This window comes from Equus przewalskii, chromosome 18 (genome assembly GCF_037783145.1).
Source record: "Equus przewalskii isolate Varuska chromosome 18, EquPr2, whole genome shotgun sequence".
In the NCBI taxonomy this organism is placed as follows: Eukaryota; Metazoa; Chordata; class Mammalia; order Perissodactyla; family Equidae; genus Equus; species Equus przewalskii.
In genome coordinates this window covers 18,578,294-18,594,004 of record NC_091848.1, presented here as the reverse complement: position 1 = coordinate 18,594,004, position 15,711 = coordinate 18,578,294, and positions in this window count along the sequence as shown.

Genomic DNA, 15,711 nt, shown 5'->3' with positions numbered 1-15,711 from the left:
ACAAAATTGTTCTGCGATGGTAAAGCTGTTTGGCAAACAACAAACAGCCAGCTAAAGAATTTTGTGACAAATGTCTGAATATTTCTTATTGCTTGTGAGCCGGTATTTTTTAACATCTCTACAGTGTATTAGGGGCTATGCGTATGTAACTTGGGGATTCTGAACACATAAACTGTCAGTCTTTGGAATTCTCTGTGGAAACAAGAAATTTCAAATCATTTTTGTGTGCAGCCAAACCAGCACAGCTGACCTGGAAAGGGAAGCGGGTCCACGCTGCACCTGGGTTCTTTCCTGAATGATGGAGTTGACAGCGATGCATCTGGATGGATGAAGAGCCAGGCCTGAAGCTTGGTGGGAATTGCTCTCCTTCATCCTCCATCCCCTGGACTGGGATTTCTTTCTCTTACAAATGGAACCCAATGCTCTACCCTTTTGTCTAAAAAAAGATTAATTTTTTTGATGGCATAAATAAGGACTAAAATTTCACTTACTAATCAAAATGCCTACTGAATAAAGAAAGTGAGTTAAGAAATAGAAATCCAGACCTAAATACGTGTGGTGCCTTCCTGCAACAGCTCCAAAACTAGTGAGTAAATTAGACAGGGGGCAATGAGAGAGACGTTTTAGTCTCCATGTTCAGTTATTTCCGCAGTGTGTAAAAAGAAGAAGGGAGACCTTCAATGCATCATAAATTTGACCACCCTCTAGATCTCATCCTTTCTGACATTTTCTCCCACCTCAATCCATTATGTGTCCCCACACTCTTCACAGCTTCCGGCTCTCCCTCTCTCCTGGCTGCTTGCCACCATCAGCATTGTATCCATGCTGATGTAGTCCCCTTCTTTAAAAAGTAAAATAAATTTGTTCTAGAACCACTGCCCTTCACAACTCAAACTTCATTAAAAAGTTGTGCGCAATCCCTGCCTCCTTGGCCTCCCCATCCCCTCCCTTCTGATCCACTGCAGTTTCACACCTGCCCCTCCTTCTCCCAAGAACTGCTCTTACCAAGATGGCTAGTGAGCCCCTTAGGTCAAATCCAATAGTCTTTATAACCTTGATCTCTTAGCTGCTTTCTCTTAGTTCCCACTACCCTTAACTTCCTTGCAAAAACAACAACAAAACAAACAAACAAATTTATGGTTTTCACTCTTCTCTAGCTACTTCTCAATTTCTTTTGCTGGCTTATACTTTTAAGTATTAGTTTAATATGATAGCTCAATTTATTTTCTGGCTCTCTTCTCCTTGCACATACTCTCCCAGTGATCTCATCCTCTCCAATAGATTCAATCACCATCTATGCCTATGACTGTCATAGTCTAGCTCTCCTCCTAAGCTTCAGAACCATTGATCCAATGGGCATCACCATTTGGCTGTTCCAGAAGCTCCTCAAGTTCAACATGTCCAAAAACAGACTCATCCTCCTGCTCAAATTCATTCTCTTTCCTGGGTTTACTATCTTGTTGGATAATGTCACAATCTACTCTAAAGGACACCAGTGCCAGTGTAGGCAAAGTATTTGATATCTCCCGTTTATCTCTGTTCTGATCCCATTAATCCAGATTCATTCTTTTCATTCTATTGTTCATGTAACTTTAAATGTCAATCATGTTAGAAAAATAAAATGTCTCATTAACTCCTTTGGAAGATATATAACAAGCCTAAACAATTTAGAAAATATTAAACAAAATAGTTTAAGATAGTAGTCTTCAATCCCTTGCTGAAGTGCCGCTGGAAATCCAAATCAATGTCTTTTAGGGACCAGAGGATTAGACAGACCCCTATCAGGGAACCTTGACATTATGCTAGAAAAGTTTGTTCACACGTAATTACATACATGCTATTTTATAAAGTAGATCCATACCCAACTTCTGCTCTTCTTATTTATTAGAAAATTGCAGTTGAGCATAAGTGTTGCAGTGGTCAATCAGGCAAACACAGAGCAAAGGATAGCACCAGTGTTCCGCTTCCATGTTTTCTGAGACTGTCCTCACCTGCAAAATGGGGTGACAATACCTACCTAACATTGATATTGGAAGGATTTAATGAGATAATGCATGCAAAATGCTTGACATACACTAAGTGCTCAAAAATTTCAACAAAAATTTTATTTTTAAAATTTTCCCACCATTCTCTTTGCTTTGCCTCAAGTTTGAGGTAATTGAAGGCTTCTGGTGCAGAATGAAATATACCTAGAAAAATTCAATACGACTCCAGATCAGAACCGTTCCAAGTAAACCTGTAGGAGATTAAATTTGGCTTAAAATTATTTCAAGTGTTTCAAGTGTCCTAGACTGAATTTCTCAGGTGTACTCTGTAATGGACCCAAACCCCTAGGGTCCCTCAAAAGTGGGCCTGACTTCTTGAGGCCCTCAAAATTCTCATTGGTGAGATTAGATTAACTGCCCAGGAGCAGCGAAGACTGCCTTACCCTCCAGAGGCAACTTATCTCATGCATGAAATTCTCTCAAAGCCCCAGAACTGAGAAGGAGAAGAAAAAAGAAGGGGAGAACAAAGGGGGACTCTGAATATCATTAGCTATCTGCTCTGAAAATGACTGGCTTAGTCTGAGCCACCTTCTTCAAAACAACAGCAAACTGGGGAGACGGTTTGCACAATAAGGGGTGAGGAAGGGGTCAAGGCGAGGTCAGCTGACCACACCTAGGAAGGAATAGGAACTGTTCTTTAAATCAGTCTAGGGGGTTGGGGGATGAGGCTAGAGTGGCAGGGAGCACGTTCTTACTAGAATCCCAGTGAAAAAGGAAGAACCAAGCTAATGACATCCTGCTGGTGCTGGTCTGGCTACAAGGAGCGGAAGCTCTCAGCAAAGATCCCCTTCACAATGTCTTTAGTGGAGCCCTGGCAGTGAGCTCCCATAGATCCGGCCACAAGGTACAACTGGGCCTACAGTTCAAAACATAATGAATATGTTATTAGCATAATCACGCGCAGCGTTGACCTCCTGGTGTTTCCCTTTTGCTGCAAGAACCCAGGCCTGACATTTTTCCAGGACAGCCATCTTCAAACTGGGGTACATACATACCTCTGCAGTACATGAAGACTTTCCAAGGGGTACACAGAAAAGTGTATTTTTAAGGGACTCAGTTTCCTCAACTTCTATTGAAGTCTATTGAGTACTATTTAACTGAGAAAGAACTTGATGTCAAGGTGACTTCTTTATCTCCTGTCTCCTACTTTGCTAAAGAAATGCATACCTTATACCCATCCCCAATCTTACTGTGGTACACTGCCCTGGGCACAAACATCTGCAGAGCAAGGGAAGAATTAAGTCTTAGAATACGTGTAGAGGAAGCAAATAATTTTAATGACTTGAAATAAATACCTTTGCTCGTCAGATGTCTTAGGTGTCTTAGTTTGGGCTGCTATAATAAATACCATAGACCAGGTAACTTATAAACAATAAAAATTTATTTCTCACACTTCTGGAGGCTGGAAGTCCAAGAAGAAGTCACTGGCAGATTTAGAGTCTGGTGAGGGCCTGCATTGGTTCACAGATGGCCATCTTCTCTTGGTGTCCTCACATGGCAGAAGAGGGAAGGGATCTCTCTGGACCCTCTTTGATAAGGGCACTAATCCCATTCCTGAGGGTTGCACCCTCATAACCTAATCACTTCCCAGAGGCCCCACCTCCAAGTACCGTCACATTGGGGATTAGGTTTCGACATATCAATTTTAGGGGGACACAAACATTCCATCTACAGCAGATGGCTTCTTATTCTTTGCTTTCCACAAGGCTGAAGTAGGATCTAATCTCAGGTCATCTTTGGCAAGCCATGAGATCTTCTGCAAATGATTCAGAGAAGGTGAAGAAGGAAAGAATAGCACATGAATAATTCAGATGGGGCCGGCCCCGTGACCCAGTGGTTAAGTTCTTGAACTCCGCTTCGGTGACCCAGGGGTTCACCAGTTCGAGTCCTGGGCGAGGACATGGCACCACTCACCAGGCCATGCTGAGGTGGCGTCCCACATGCTACAACTAGAAGGACCCACAACTAAAAATGCACAATTATGTACTGGGGGGCTTTGGGGAGAAAAAGGAAAAATTTAAAAAATCTTAAAAAAAAAAAGAATTCAGAGATGATATTGCTATCAAAAAACTATGTCCATTTCCATATACCTGTTTATGTGAGGACATTTTTTGTGTGTACACAAAAAGTTAAAGATAGAATTAATGCTCATCCATGGATGGATAAGCTAGTTGGAAGAAAAGCCATATTCACCCCATTACGATATATGGTCAATAAAAATTAATGCTTAAAGCCATATAATCACACAGAATTTTTTGACATTAATTCTTTCTTTATTTATAAATATATATAAATTATATTTATAATATAAATATATTTATTTTCATTATATTTTATTATATTTATAATTATAATTTTATTATATTTATATTATTATTTATTTATAAGGATGGCCACTTAAATTCAAGGTGGAAAAAAGCACATGTACAACCCCACCAGTGTTAAAGAAGAGCTTGTTCGCGTATTTTTTAAGTGAATGATGATGGGCATCTGATAGCTGTGGTATTTGGATCTCCTTGGATACATTTTAAAAAGTGATGTAACAGTTTTCTTCTAAAATGTCGATTTTTGCAGCACACTGGATATTATATCCTTCGCAACAACTTCAACTTTTAATGCAAAACTGTAGCTGTCATTTTTTAAAAGGAGCTGAGGATACATCATATGCCAACCTTCTTTTAGGGGGGACACAAACAAGAGTCTGAAGATGACAGCTATTATGGAACAGCAGTCCCCTAACCTTTTCATGAGGGAGCATTCCCTTTGGAACATAAAAAAAAGGCACTCATTGTTTTACTTCCTGTATCTATTGACTGAGAAAAATTAAGTAACAAAAAATCAGTAGTAACACTTATCAGTAACATATAAATTATTAAATGAATGTTTATATTCATCAAAATAGCATCTGCATGTATCTAAAGACGTTACCCATATAGATTTGAAGTGTATTATCCATTGCAATCTAGAGAGAATGTTCTGGGCACCCAAGGATTCACAGAAACTCTGTACTAACACCACTGCCTCATCTCAGAGCCCTGCTGGGGTCCTTTGACCTTGCAGAGTGGCCTTTCTCTGTGAGAAGCCTAGGAAAATACCCATGCAGCCCATTTCAAAGCGACACCTTGAGAAGGGGCACAGGTTTAAATGGCCTTTGCAGCCAAGCAGGTAGTTGAACCAGTGACCCCACCAGGAGTGTGCTGGGCTTAAAAGGGGCAGCAGCTCCTCAGCTCCACTCAACTGTTTGTGTTGTTGGAAGCTTTTCACTTTTCAGGAAAAGCTAGATCTTCATGTGAAATCTCTAGATTTTCAGTCCAGTTTTTTTTTTTTTTTTAAACCTATTTGGGCCAACCTCATCACAACTGTGAGCTGAATTCAGCCCTTGGACCTCCAGTGGGCAACCCCTGCTCCAGCGCTACTCAAAGTATGTCCCAGATCCAAGAACTGTTTGTTACATTCCACAACACGATCCGCATAGCAACCGAGAACAACATTTAGAAACATCCATAGTAGTTTGACAGAATAACTTTGTCAATATAATTTTCTGACTCATAAAAAATTGGGCTTGTGTTTTTATATCTGTTCTTTAATTTATTTCTCTAATTTTCTAAAAACACAATCTCAGTGAGCAATGGACTGGAAATGTTGCCCACAGGGAGCCTGAGCATTGCCGTGGTCTTCATCACAGTAAAGGGTCTATTTGAAGATGCTGTCTTTTCTAAACCAAAATTAGGACCTGATAACTGAATGTCAGTCTCTGGAACCTTCATATGGACTACGTGAAAGGAAACAAACCTATTAATTAAAATGTACCCAGCTCTAACCAGTTGACAAATATCTGGCAGTAAAGGCCCAGAAGGTGACCTTCTTCCCCAGAGGAATGGGGGCAATATCACGTCCCCCTCTGTAGGACTGTCCCCAGGCCCATCAGGCCACCAAATTTCCTCCAGAGCCAGCTGTGAGAAGAGTAGCCCGATGCCGCTGGTCACATGGCATCGTTCTTCTTCCCTCCAGCAGAGACTAACCCACACAAGGCCCTCACCTTGGGGTGGAGGGCGTGCTCTCTGGCTGTTGTTTGTATGTCTGCCTCTTCCAACATACTGAGCTCTTCCAGGGCCAAGACTCCTGCTTCTCTGTCTCCCCAGCATAGTTTTTTCCACCAAATTCTCTCTTCTTCCTGGCCAGCACAGGGCTCCTTGCTAGGCAAAGGTATCAGCCACTTCATTTGGGAGCTTTGATACCTGGCAACCATCTTCCTCTCCTGGAGGTTCTGCCCAAGCCACCCTCTGACCTTTGTCCTCCTCTGCTTAGGCCAAAGTTCCACTGGTTGCCAGCTGTCAAAGCTCAACATCCAGACCGAGGTGGCTGATGTCCTTGCCTAGCAAGGACCCCTATATGGGTCAGCTGTGTCTAGGAGGGGCTTAGGCAAAGGCCAGAGGGTCAGAAGGTGAGAAAACAGAAGTACTTAGAGATTTAAGAGCCTCTTCATCTTGAAACTTAAAGGGACAAACTCTTGGGGCCAGCCCAGTGGCATAGTGGTTAAGTTCATGTGCTCTGCTTCAGCGGCCCAGGGTGCACAGATTCAGACCCTCAGTGCAGACCTAGCACAACTGGTCAAGCCATGCTGTGGCAGCATCCCACATAAAACAGAGGAAGATAGGCACAGATTAGCTCAGGGCTAATCTTCCTCACACACAAAAAAGGGCACAAACTCTCAAGTCTGCACACTCCTCTCTAATGAGCTGAGGGAAAGCCCCCAAGTATATAATTCACAGGGTGGCCCTCAGCCCTCCTGCTCCCCTCTTAAGTGGCTTCAAGCTCCACCCACCCAACACCTAGGAACCATCTGGGAAGAATGGTGCCCTGGTCCTGGGCAGCTACCTGCACCTGGGAAAGGGGGAATTTCTGGGGCAAAGTTAGGGGTGGGGAGGGAACCGGGTAGGGCAGGCCTAGGTAGGTAATTTTAGAAGTGGGAAACCTGGTGGGGGAGTTTTTCTTAAGACCATCTGGAGGGAAGTGGTCATGAACTACTCCAAGTTCTGCTGAATGATCAAGAACACACAGGGAAATGGTTACATTGTTGAGAAACAGGGCCTCTGTGCTTCCTCCTGGGGAGCTCTAAAGACTTGGTATCAGACAGTGATCTCTCCTGCCCCAGGTCCAGAGGGATGAGGTCAGGCCAGTGAGGAGCTGCTCTCCCACTGGAAGTCTCCAGCCAATTTTGGGCTGACTGCCATTTTTTGCAATTTAAGATACTAAGAGAATTTAAATGAGATAAGCCCTGTGTGTGTAAAGAAAGAAATAGCCTGTTTGGCCAAAGAAAATGTACCATGATGTGTGAGTTACTGAGTTCTAATTTTTTAACTGGTGAGTGTGTGTGTGTGTGTATTAACAGAACAAAAGTCCAGCAGTCTATACAATTAGTTATTTGGGCTGTTACAAGTGCCATTACAGCAAGAGGGAGGGAAGAGAACATCTAAAATACATAAAATTATTTTTAAAACCTCATTCTAGGAAAAGGAGACGCCAGAATAGTAAGATAAGGAGTCTTAATGAACAACAAATTCATCTATTTCCCTCCTTCAAAATGAGACGCTCTTCTAAGGCAAGCTGCCTGGAGAGCCCTTCTGCACCACAAATCTGGGACATTTTTTCTGTGTGTTTGCTCTGCATGAGGCTTAAGAAAAACAGAGCAACCAAACCACCCAGTCCAGCGCTGGAAGGAAAGAGAAGACCTAATCACCCGTGATGGCGATTACATAATAGAGAGTCACACACAAACCCCCAAGAGTCTCAAAAGAATCAGCCTTTGGCTTCCTGTCATAAAAGATGCCTTTTTCCCCCCCGCTTTGTGAAGATCACTAAAAATGTTTCTTAAAAACCAAGTGGATGTCTTTGGAGGAAACAGAGGTCACTTAAGAATGATTTATAAGAGCACCCCCAGCAAAATGAAGCATGTATCGATATCTAAAGTGCATTTGCCTTTACTGCAGCAAAAGCTCATAATCGGTTTCTAATGGGTGCCCTGAAGATGCTCCCCCCAGAGGAAGAGGCCTGGCTCCGGGCAGCCGCCCTTCCCGAGGCCGGCGGCCTCCGCAGTCCGGGCCCTTTCTTGGGCAGCCGAGTGCTCCTCTCTTAGATACTGCCAGGTACTCTGGAAAGTAGCCTTGTAATAATACACAAACCCCTGATGATGTCAGCGTGTTATTGACTTTCCAAGTCTGAATGACTGAGCAGAGGAGCGGGGGTGGGGCGCAATCCATCCGGCAGCGCGGGGACCGGCCAAGCGAAAATGGGCTCGCGGGCCGGCGGGGGAGGGGCGCTCGCGGGCGCGGCGGCGGCTCGGCGGCAGCGGGGTCGCTGTAGCGAGGCCGGGAGCGGCTCCCTGCTCCCGCGCCTCCGCTCTTTGCGTTTGGTCCAACACTCCTCGCGCTGAAATCACCGAGGCCGCCCCCTGCCCCCCGGAAGCCTGGCCCACGTGGCAGAGCAGGGCTACCGAACGGGGAGCAAAGAGCAAGAAGGGGGACCCTCCCTGCTCCCTCCCCCACCCTGCCCCGGAGCCTTCCTCCCAGGCTGCATGAATTTGCAGACCCGGGGGGCGCTTTCCCTGGCGTATTTCCCTCTGCTAAGGACCCCCTTGGCAATTGCACTCCAGCGGTGGTGACATTTTATGGGACGTGATTGGCCTCGTTTATGGCGCCGGCAGTGCAGGTGCAGAGTTGTAGGCTTCCGTTCCCACCCTTCACATGGACCACGGGGCAATCTGTCATCTTCCAGGCTAGGTGTGAACCGGGCTGGGTTGCCCTTAAATGGAATTGCATGTAGAGGCCGGGATCTGGAGGGAAGCACTCCAAACTGGGGCGTGGCCTTCTCCACAGGGCCTGGACCTTTCTTTTAGGCCACACTGCTGCCCTCCCCACCTCCTCCCTTGCGCCCACTGGCTTTGGGGTCCCACCTTTGGGACTAGACGCCTCGAGGTCTGCCTGCGGGCGGAGGTGCCTACCTCCCTCTCCTCGACCTGTTGAAATCATCCCAGTAAGTCAGAACTTCTGCCCCACCCCGAACACAATGAACTGCTCCTCCTCGGAGCTCCTGCTTTCCCTCCGGGCAGAGCTGTGTTTGTGGAAGGACCGTGGGCTGCAAACCGCACGGAGGCTGCGGAACCGCCTGGTACCAAATCCTGCTCTGCCGCTTATTAGCTGTGTGAGTGTGGGCAGAGTGCGTAACCTCTCTGTATCCCTCATCTGTAAAATGGGGATAGCAGTAATCTCCTGTAACTGTTGTGAGGACTACATGAAAGCTGCATTTCGGAAGGGACTCCTTTTTTCAAACATTCCACTCCTTCCCCTTCACCAGCAGAGTTAGACTTATCAGGCTCCTGTGGTCGTTTCTGAAAACAGGGTCAGCAGAAGGGCTGGACCCATTGTTTCCTACACTCATCCCTTCCCCCTACCCTTCTGGCTTTGTGGAGCCGGCTGCCGCTCCACCCCACCCCCGCCCACTCCCACGCGGTCACTGAGAAGAGCCAGTTTATTGCCGGCCTGGGGGTGGGGGTGGGGAATGTGCCTCTGACCTCAGCTGGACCATTCACGGCGGCAGCTTCCCAAATCCTGGCCTCCCCCGCCGCCTGGCTACGTGGGATTGGTCTAGAAGTAAAGAGCTGACACATTTTAGTCCAATCAGAAGCCTTCTTGGGGAATTTTGAAACTGGAAGTGAAAAAGTCAATTTCTCCCCAGGGCTAAGACTGCAAGATATTATAAAGTTAGGAACCTTCTATATGACCATGTTTCCCATCATGTGGAGGAGAGGCCAGTCTGAAGACAGAGATCGAGGGAGAGAGACAGAGACCGAGATGGAGACAGGCTGGGAGAGCAGAGCAGGGAGGCCGAGGGAGATCTGATGCTGGGAGCGCCCGTCCCTGTGTCACTGTTGCAGTCCTGCCTGCCCCAGATTCCTTATGACAACCCAGTATTTTTTTTTTTTACAACAAATCCTCCTCATTGTTTAACTTAGCTTGCACTTTTATTACTTGCAACCAAAAAAGTCCTAATTCATACACCAACATGGTATTTATGTGTCTAACTTACACAGTATCTTAGTTGAGTTCAGGACGAGCTCCCCACCCCCTACCATCAGCCCCCAGAGGGCAGAGTGGCCTTCCACCCCCGCAGTGTGTCTGTCACCGCCTCATAACAAGGGGCTCCATAAATGCTCTTCGAATTGAAATTGAGCAGGGTTTCAGGAGGCAGGAAGTGCCGTGGTGGCTGTTACAACAAGAGCCTTCAACTGGTTAATTTAAAGGGGAAACAGTCCTTATTGCTGCAGTTTTCTAGAAGCCCATTTATTCTGCCCTAGTGGTAATTAGGGTTTATTCGAGTGAATAGAGAGAGAAAAGAGAAGAAACTTGATCCCCTCTAAATTGCATTTGGTAAAAATCTTGGAGAAAATGAGTGAATTGTCAGGCTTAATAATCCCCCCTGGGTTTCTGTTGGAGAGAGGCTGAAGAAATGTACAGTATTCCACATTGATGGTACAGCAGATCCACGTTTGCTCCGAGAATAAAATGTTGTAGTCACTTAACCTCCTTTTTTTCCCCCTCATTTGTTTCCAAAAGGTTTTTTTCTAGCCCATGAGTCACTTCCAGTCAGATCCGAAGACAAAAGCCAGCTAATTGTGTGTCTGTGAGTCAGGGTCCCACCCTGCCTTATCATGACACCCTTTCTAGCTCCAAGAAGACAGAACACTCCTCAGCCTATAAGGCGCCAAGTGGAACCTGTTCCATGTCGCTTCTGGGTAGGGCTCTTAAGGGAGTAGTGCTAGGCCCTCCCAACTCCCTCTCTCATCTGCCAGTTGATGTCTCAGCTGATAGCACCCTGGGATGTCTCCTTCCCAGGGTTGTTTTCAGTCTGGACCCCTTCATGCACTCTACCCGGTTCCTAAGGCACCCTATTGAGCCCAGGGATACAAGGGTGAATATAAACGGGGCCTCACACCTCTAGCAATGTGTCAGATAATGCAGAAGAAAGGCAGAAAAGAATCAGTGCTAGACAAGCTTTGAGGGCCACAGAGGAGGAAGATTTCTCAGTCTCCATCTCTCAGCAGCTCTTGACCTGGTCGATTGTTTCCAACTTCTTGGAACACTTTCTCTTGAAGCTTCCTTGATGCCACTCTTCTGTTTTCCAACCAGTTCTCTACTCCCCACCCTCCCCCTCACCTCCCACCCCCTCCTCTTCTAGATAGCTTTCTCTTTTAGGTACTGGTACCACATCCATCTGGCTGCTCTTCCTAAAAAAGCAATCCTTGATTTGCTCTTTTCTCTCAGTCACCACATCCAATCCATCAGCTTGTTTACCTCCAAAAGATGTCTCCATCCATGCACTTCTCCCCATCTACACTGTCACCACTCAACAAGGCCACCCTTGTCTCTCCACCCACCCAGGCCTCCTAGGGCTTGTGTAATCTGGTCCCTTTATGCATTCATGCCACCTTGCCCCAGCTCACACCACTCCAGCCACACTAGACCTCTTTTTCTTCTTCTGCCACCCCATGCCTTTCTACCTTAAGGCTCTGCTCTTGCAATTGATTCACTCTAGCTGCACGACTCTTCTTGCCCTTCCTGGCACTGGTTCCTCTGTATCTGCTGCATACATATAGTCTGGCTGCTGTAACAATCATGCCAAAGACTGAATGGCTTACACAACTGAAATTCCTGTCTCACAGTTCTAGAGGCTGGGAAGTCCAAGATCGAGGAGCCAGCAGATTTGGTGTCTGGTGAGAGCCTGCTTTCTGGTTTGCAGGCAGACACCTTCTTACTTGTCCTCACACGGTAGAGAGAGAGATCATCTCTCTCAGGTGCTTCTTATGAAGACACTAATCCCATTCATGAGGGCTCCACACTCATGACCTAGTTATCTCCCAAAGGCCCTCCCTCCAAGTACCATCACGTTAGGGATTAGGCTTCAATGTATAAATTTGGGGAGTGGAAGGGTCACAAACATTCAATCCATAGCAGTATCCTTCAGGTTTCAATTCAGTGGTCACCTCCCTAAAGAGGCCTCCTATGACCACTGCATCTCACCTTCTGTCATATGACCAGTTTATGGCCTGCACGACGCTTATCATAATGTAGTCATCAATTACCTTATTTCCTTAATTGTTTACTTCTATGTTCTCTGTCTGCCCATTGGAATATAACCTCCGAGAAGGCAGAGATCTTATCAGGCTTGTTCATTGGTCATCGATGAGTTCATTGACAGGTATCTGTTTCATAGTAGGCACATGATTAGTGCTTTTTGATGAATGAGTGCAGACAGTAGAGAAAGCTCAGTGGAGGCATAGGTAAGTTAGCTCCTCAGGAAGAAGCAGTTCACCAGGCGGACTGGAGAAGAAAGCAATCTTAGAAAGGCCAGGGAGGCATGAGACTACCTGGTATGTTCCTGGAACCCTATGTTGACCCCACCTACCCCTCCAGCAAGTCTTTATTTTACTCTGCTCCCTTTGTTACTAAACTATGCTCAGAAGGGTTGTCTTGACTCACTGGCTTCATTTCCTCTTCTCCCATTCTCTCCTACTTATCACCAATTAGGTATGTACCCCAAACCACTCCACCAAAACTACTCTTCTTGAGGTTACCAATGATTTCCATGTTGCTAAATTCAATGTTTGGTTTGCAGACTCCTCTTCGTGAACTTATCATCTGATGTAATTGATCATTGGTTTTTTTCTGGAAACGCTTTCTTCGCTTGGCATCTGGAACGCTACCCTCTACTGTTTTTTCTCCTCTTACTAACTGCATCGTCCCAATCTCCTTGTTGAATTCTCCGCTCTACCCATCTTCTGTCCCCTGAATATAGAAGCACTCCACATCCAAATACTGTAGGTTCTACTTTTAAAACAGATTCCTGGGACTAGCCCAGTGGCGTAGTGGTTAAATTTGCGCACTCTGCTTCAGCGGCCTGGGGTTGACCGGTCCGGATCCTGGGCACAGACCTAGCACCACTAGTCAGGCCACACTCTGGTGGCGTCCCACATAAAATAGAGGAGGATTGGCACCACCGTTAGCTCAGTGACAGTCTTCCTCAAGCAAAAAGGGGAAGATTGACAACAGATGTTAGCTCAGGGCCAATCTTCACACACACACGAAAAAGTAAAATAGGTTCCTAATCTGACTGCCTCTTACCACTTCCACTGCTTTTATCCGTTTATCCTGGTCTACACCATAATCCTCTCTCACCTGATTATTGCAATGGCTTTCCAACAGTCCTCCCACTTCTACACTTCAATCTGTTCACAGCACAGCAGGCAGAAGGATCCTTTGAAAATATAAATGGTCATGTCACTCGGCTGCACAAAACCCTCCAATGACTTTCCATTTCACTCAGAATCAAAGCTGAAGTCCTTACAGTGGCATTAAAGACCCCACCGTATCTGGTCCCACTGCCCTTCCGCTCCTAATTTCCTTCTACTCTCTTGCTTTCCCATTGCATTCCAGCATGCCAGCCTCTTCACGTTTCTCAAACACAATAGCCACTTCCTGTCTCAAGAGCTTTGAGGTAGCCATTGCCTCTGCTTAGAAAGCTATTCTCCAAGATGTCTACACAGCTTGCTTCCTATACCAGCTAGCTATTGCTACAATCATGCTGCATCACTGAAACATTCTCTTACCTTCTCAGAGAGGACTGCCCTGATCAGCCTGTATAAAATGCAGCCCCCACTCCCAGCATGACTCCCTGTCTGGCTCTATCTTTCCCATAGTTCTCATCACTTTCTAACATGCTATATAATGTTTATTGTCTGTCTCCCTATTCAACGTAGGCTCTCTTTTATCTACTGGTTTATCCCCAACCCTGAGAACAGTGTCTGACGCTCATGGGTAGGCATGCATTAAATATTTGCTGAATAAATATTGAATTTGAGAATGAAAGTTTATAGACTGGAGCTTAAAATTTTGCTGTAGAAGAGTGGGCAATAATCACAGCAGAGATGGAACTGGAGAAATAAGCAAAAGCCGTATTTTTCAAAGGCCTTGTTTGCTATGCGGAATTGTTTGGATTTGATCTTACAGGCAATTGAGTAGCATTGTATCTTTTTAAGCAGGGTACTCTCATGACAGTGATTGTGCCTTTGGTGGCGATGGATGCATCGTGGAGCAGAGCAGGGTAGAGCCTGGTGGCCCAGAGCCCAGGTGGCAGGCTGTGGGCAGTTGGACTGATGAGCAGGAAGCCTTGTCTGCACCTCTCGATTCAAGCTGTGTGAGCCATTGCTAACTTTGCTCATTGGCCTACCTGACAAAGGCTCCCTGTGCACGCCAGAAGGAATATATGGAACTCAAATGTTGGGAAGAGGCCCTCTTAGCCAGACTTCTTTTACTGGAGCCTCAAACTATGGGTATCACTTGAGTCTGTATTGTAAGAACAATAATCACTTAACCTTACACAGCACCATAGAGCTTACAAAGGATTTTTCCAACTAGTTCATCTAAAGACTCAAAGACCCAAAGTACTCCAGCCAGTGTGTGTAAGTATCTAGCCACTTCATTGGTTAAGAAAGGAAATAACACTTATGTCCTAAAATATACTAGGGAATGTTTCTGGTGAATTGCTAAGAATGTGGTTAAAACACAGTCTGGGGCACTTCTCTTCTCCTTCTAACAAATACCATAATGGACCTTAAAGTTTCAGAGATGGAAGTTAGTGTGTTCAACCTGATCCCGTAGGTTCTTTAGAATCCGTCAGATGACTCCCCTCTCTGCAGTTTAGTCTCTTGAGTATATGCACAAAGACACGCACAAAGGCACTAACAGGTAAAGTAGGTACTTTCCCCAGTTACTTCTGCATAAAGTAAGAGATGGCACTGCTTCCCCCCAACCACCGAGAAAGCATTCAGGCTTATAAGAATATTTATAGGGCTACCAGGAGTTCCCCATTAGTCCCCCTAACTCTTTGCATACCCCTGAAAGGGTTTATTTCTACACAAATAGTCTTAGTACACCCCACATGCCTTACTTCCTTGGCAGAAACCCAATTTGGGTTACAGTAATGACTGTATTTGAGTGTTACAGTCCAAGCAATTAGTTTCATATAGATACACAGACTTTCGTGGCTGGAAGCACCTTCAGAAATTATCTCATGAGTCTAACCTCTTCATTTTCCAGGTGAGAAAATTGAGGCTCAAAGAGCAAAGAGAAGGAAAAAGGAAAGAAAACTGATGTTTCCTACGCAGATGCCATGATTCAAGCCTGTGGCCGGCAGCGTTTCATATGTAACTTCCTTTATTCCTCCCTGCGGCTATAGTCTTTGAGGTGGATGTATCAGCCAGAATTCTCCAGAGAAACAGAACCAATAGGATATGTATATATAGAAAGAGAGAATTATTTTAAGGAATTGGCGCACACAGTTGCGGAGACTGGCCAAGTCCAAAATCTACCGGGTGGGCTGTCAGACTGGAGACGCTGGGAAGAGCTGATGTTGCTATTCAAGTCCAAAGGCCATCTGCTAGCAGAGTTCCTCTCACTTAGGGGAGGGCAGTCTTTTTTCTATTCAGGGCTTCAACTGATGGGATGAGGCCCATCCACATTTACGGAGGGCAATTTGCTTTACTCAGAGTCCACCAATTTAAATGTTAATTTTATTCAAAAACACCTTCACAGAAGTATCCAGAATAATGTTT